Source organism: Fukomys damarensis, unplaced genomic scaffold, assembly GCF_012274545.1.
Source record: "Fukomys damarensis isolate Sample0158 unplaced genomic scaffold, DMR_v1.0_HiC HiC_scaffold_30, whole genome shotgun sequence".
In the NCBI taxonomy this organism is placed as follows: domain Eukaryota; kingdom Metazoa; phylum Chordata; class Mammalia; order Rodentia; family Bathyergidae; genus Fukomys; species Fukomys damarensis.
The window spans coordinates 50,437,988-50,443,185 of record NW_022900942.1 but is presented as its reverse complement, the minus strand read 5'-3'; the positions used below and the strand labels follow the sequence as shown (position 1 = coordinate 50,443,185).

At 43.7% G+C, this 5,198-nt stretch overlaps 1 long non-coding RNA gene across 1 annotated transcript in view; it reads left to right on the top strand.

The window, feature by feature from the left end:
* Window positions 1–215: 215 nt before the first annotated feature.
* Window positions 216–5,198, top strand: part of LOC104874455 — a 27,922-nt gene continuing 22,939 nt past the window's right edge. The window contains exons 1-2 of the long non-coding RNA XR_783731.1: window positions 216–321; window positions 431–581. This is a non-coding gene — a long non-coding RNA (uncharacterized LOC104874455). The remainder of the gene's footprint in view (window positions 322–430; window positions 582–5,198) is intronic.

Here is a 5,198-nt window from a genome sequence, read left to right as displayed (position 1 = left end):
CAATTGCAGGATTCCTGAGGCCAGGGCCCCGTGCGTGTGGTTTGCTCCTGTGTCTGCAGCCCAAGGACAGGCACCAAGTGGGAGCTGATAAGCACTGCAGGAGGGCACCTCCCATTTTGTTTCACAGATGCCGTAAGGACCTACGTCACAGTGTAGAAACTGAGGGGATGATGGCACCCCCTGACGTACCGACCTTATTTTTCAGACCACCTTTAGGTTCCCAGCTAAATGGAGGGGATGGTAGAGAGGGCTGCCGTGTACCCTCTCCCACACCCGCAGAGCCCCCACTCTGCAATCCATGAAGCTCAGGTTCGCGCTCAGGTTTGTACATTCTGTTCAGACAAATGCAGGAGGATAAGTATTCACCTTTGTAATATACAGAGTAGTTTCACGGCCATAAAAACCAGTGACACTTTTCAATATTTTTCAGACGTTCTATAATTGTAGCATTTGGAATTGTTTAAAAGTTTGAAAAGAAGAAAGAACACGGCAGATATCAGCAGAGCGCTTGCATGGGCACAGAGTACAGCCAACTGCACAGCACAACTGAGACCAGATCTGACCTATGTCGGCATTCAAGGGTCAGGAGGGGGCTGGGCTGTGGCCAGGGGCAGAGCATTTGCCCAACTTGCTTCAGGCCCTAGGTTCCTCTGCCAGCACTGGGGCTGGACAGAGGTGGACTGTGGGGTGTGGGGAGAGGGTGGAAAGCAGAGCCGTGGTTGGTAAAGTGGCTCTTGTGGCAAGCGCAGAGAACCAGGGCACTCCGGCAGATTACTTGGGGAACCGGGTTTTGATTATAAGTCAAAGTCATGGGGCCCAGAGAGCCCAGCGAGTGCTTTCTCTTTCCAAGTGGGTGAAGAGAGGAAGCACAAAGCGGCCAAACTCAGAGAAGGCACGTGAAGGCCCAGATTTCATTGTGATTTTCCTTGTTGGCTGAAAAGGCTCCCTAAGCCTGCTAATGAGCAGATTTGCTCCCCAGGCAGGTGAAAGGGACAGAGAGCTTTTTCCACAGAGTGCTTTGCCAAACTCTGAGGTTCAGCACAGTCCAGAGGCTATTAGCATTCTGCCATCAGAATGAATTGCAATTAATGTGAGGAAATTAAAACGAAGGTTAGATTAAGTTAAGAAATAATTAAAAACAGTTTAAGGGAAATCAGGAAGTTATGTGATGTGTACCTAAGTAGTTCTTTTCCATTAAGTCTCATTTTAAATGATATATTCTCCTATTGTTAATATCCACATGTTGGGGTGGTTTGTGTTTAATCTGCAGACATGGTCATTACAGCAAGGTTTTAATCCCTCCGAAAGAAACATGCTGGGGATAGAATTTGGTGTTAGCCCTGAGGAGTTGGCTGTCTCCTCTGACGGGAAGCCCTCCTGATCTGGGGTCCCCTAGCAGGCACCCAGACCACCCGGTGACCTTTGACCACACTGCAGGTCCAAAGGCTCAGAGAAAGGCTCTGACCTCCCAGGAGGAGCCCTTCTTGCAAATTCCAGGTCTTTCAGCAAAAGTGAATCTGTTGCAATACTGTCAGAGAGGAGAAGGGATCTGATATTTATTAACCATGTACGTTACAGCAGCATCCAGCCCAACGATCGCATCCTCCTGGCTGCCCAGTGCTCTTCATAATATAATTATCATTTTACAGATGCGAAACACTGATGCTTACAAGGTTAATTGACCTGCTGGAAGTCAGGGGACCAGGCCTGCTGGACCTGTAGATTGAAATTACAGTTGCCTGACTCCTGTGCCCATGGTTTTTGTAATCCTTACTGCCTGGATTTTGCATAATGAAAGGTGGTAGCATGCTGGAGTATTATTTTTTTAGGAGGTGATCTAGAATTTAGACATATGGCTGATGTGTTCATTAGAAAACACTTAAGAATAAGTATTTTTACTAGTAGGGGGGTGCACTCCTATAATCTCAGCACTCTGGGAGGCTGAGGCAAGAGGATAACAAATTCGAGCCCAGCCTGCCCGGGCAATTTTGCAACCTAGCAAGACTTTGTCTCAAAAAACAAAAACAAGCAAACAAACAAATACATATATCTGTTTGAAGGCCTTGGGTTCAACCCCCAGTACCATAAAACAAACAAACAAACAAAACAAGCAATAAGTATTGTGACATACCAAATCAAGATACTGTTGTTTTCTGTTTTGGAAAATGAAGTTATCTGAATGAGACCACTTGCCAAGGTGACGTGTACCCAAAAGAGTCGAGGAAAATAAATGTTACTCAGTCCATACATTAAGAAGGTTTTAGTGGGGAGGGGAGGAGGGGCTGAAGGGAGGGCAGGGACAAGGGGAAAAAATGAGAATCAAGACCTGTCATGTTAACGGTACCAGATCTCAATGATGAATGTAACTGTACTGTATACCTATAATGTACCAATAAACTCAATGAGAGGCAAAAAGAGAGAAGGTTTTATTTACCAAAGTTCTGTTTTATTTAGCATGGCAATATACAAATGAATTGGACATGATACCAGTCCACAAATAATATAAGGCTAGTTACAGATACACAACGTCACACTTTACATCTGTCTTCTAACACAAAACTCAAACCTCCTGGAAACAAAGGAAAATATTAAATAATTTAAAAATGATACCATTGTATCTGGCCTTCCTCCTGCCTTAGATTCTCATCTTCAGTTTTTCTTCTTGTTTAGTATTAAGGTTCTGATTTTAAACTCTGTTCTTTACATACCCACACTCTCCCAGTAACAGTGCTTATCTCTCTTGCTTCAACTGCCCTCTGCTATAATAATTCTCATACTGATATTCAAACTCTACTTTTCCCATGGCCTGCTATATTTCTAACTCAGGAATTCTTTTATTCTCAATTTTGGTTAAAGCCACTATCATTTCTCTAGTTCTCTATACCAGAAACCTGAGATTTCTCTTGTTCTCTCACTTTCACATTCAGTGGTCACTGGGACGGGAAGGAGTACTGTACTTGCTAACCACCCGTAAAGTGCTCCCTTTTCAAGGCTCCCCCTGCTGTTACCGGAGCACAGGGCCATCTTACCTGAAACTCTTCCTCAGCACCCCTTCCTCCAGTGTCACTCTTCTCTAAACCAGCCTTTGTACCTCTGCCAGGGGCATTTTCCAAAATGCAAATCAGATGCTTTGAAATCTAACTGGCTCAGCCTTCCTGCAGCATAAGGCATGGTTGAGAGCAGGAGTCTGGGATCCAGAGAGCCTCTTATGGAACCTTAGACCCAGGGTCACTTGATAGGCGTGGGACCATACAATAGCAGTTACTTAACCTCTGTGGGAGCCTCCTCACTGTGAAGGGGGCTGTGGTAGCGCTTACTGCATAGGATTTTGGGGAGGGTTAAAGAAGCTTATCTTCGTTATACACACAGGACAATGCCAGGCACATATAGCAATCTCTCTGAAATTATTTGTTAACTAAATAAAGTTTAAACATGCACTACATTTAAGATATGCAGTGAACTCATGCCTACTTTTCCAAATGTATCTGACTCTCCATGAAGTACAGCCGTGATAAAACCTGTGTTTTCTATCCTACACTGTCAGCCACTTGCACAGCCTGTAGAAGTCTTTCCCCCACGATCTCTTGAAGACTCCTACTCAAGATGTAGAGGCCATTCAGGGGTCACCTCCATTGTGAAAACTGCTGAGCAGTTAGGATCTCATTTGCTCCCACTGTAGTGTGTGCACTCACTACAGAATCTTTCACGTTGCTGGGGCTCTTAGTTCACAAGTATGTCAGACGGCTAGAGTGCCGGGCCACTTCGGTTAATTCCTTTTTGTTTCCCCAGCATGTAACATAGTGGCAAGTCCAGATATTTGCTGTGTATGTGTTTGATACTGTTATTTCCTTTTATCACATTACAGTTGGAGTAAATTGAAAAAGCCAATCCAACCCCCTTGTATTGAATATATAGGAGATATGAGGAAGGGAGATAGATTTACCCTAGATTTTCTTGCTACAGAGTAGCAAAGGTAATGCTAGAACCCAGTTTCCTTTATTTTCTATCAATTATCTTGCTCTGCACATTATACATGGAAGTCTGGTTTCTTGAATATCTGTGGAGCACTTTGTGCAAATTCATATTCTTTCAGTTATGAAGCAGCCTAGATATATGATAATCTGTTTATCAGCTCCATACATTTGGAGTTTGAGCTAATTCTGACTCTCAGAGACCACACTCCATCTGGTGGCAATTACCTAAATTACAAGTTCCTCTTTCCCTCTCCTTGGTGATGACTACTCTCTTCTGGGTACCCTTCAGCTCTTATTGGTTCCTTATCCACACGCATGCGCACGTGTGTGTGTGTGTGTGTGTGTGTGTGTGTGTGTGTGTGCATGTATTCTCTTATTTTGTTTTTTAAGTAAATGTCATGATTTCTTGGTGTTCCTGTCCCTTTATTCTATACAACCTTCTTTGGGAGTGGGAGGGCTCATCTATTCTTGAGCTTCAGATATCGTCTACGTGTCGACGACCCTCAATGCTTCATCTCCAACGAGTCTCTCTCCTCAACTCCAACCAGGGCTGCCATTTACATTCATACAGTGTGGTCAGTGCTGCTGTCTGTCATCATAGTCTATGGGATTGGCACCTCCTGGGATTCACTGGTAACTGTGCAGTGGCCTGGCTGGAACTCCACACATGACATGACCCAAGCCGAGTTCATTACTGGGACTCTGAAGACTCTTTATTCCCTGTGTTCTTGTGTCAAGGCATGACACACCCTTAATTTCTTTGTCACTGTTGGCTCTTCTCTTCCCAGCTACTTATCCACTTACTTATCAAGTCCTGTGCTTCCTAATTCCTAAGAGCACTTCTGAGTATTTCTTTATCTTCACCTCAGCTTTTTTTTCTTTAAAAGTATTTTTGTTGTATTTTTTTTAATTAATTTTATTGAGTTTATTGGTACATTTTAGGGATACAGTACAGTTACATTCATTGTTGGGATCATGTACCTCTACATGGCAAGTCTTGATTCTCATTTTTTTCCCCTTACCTCTGCCCTCCCTTCACCCCCTCCTCCCCTCCCCATCTACAAACACTTTATTTTCTTCTTTTCATTCTCTCACATTTTTTTCTTTTCCCTTTTTACCCTTCCCCTACCCATCCCACCTTCCCTTCACCTTTAGCTCTTTCTTCCCATTTCTAAATGTCAGTAATCTTATTAGAATCTTATGCATTGTTGCAGATTATTCACA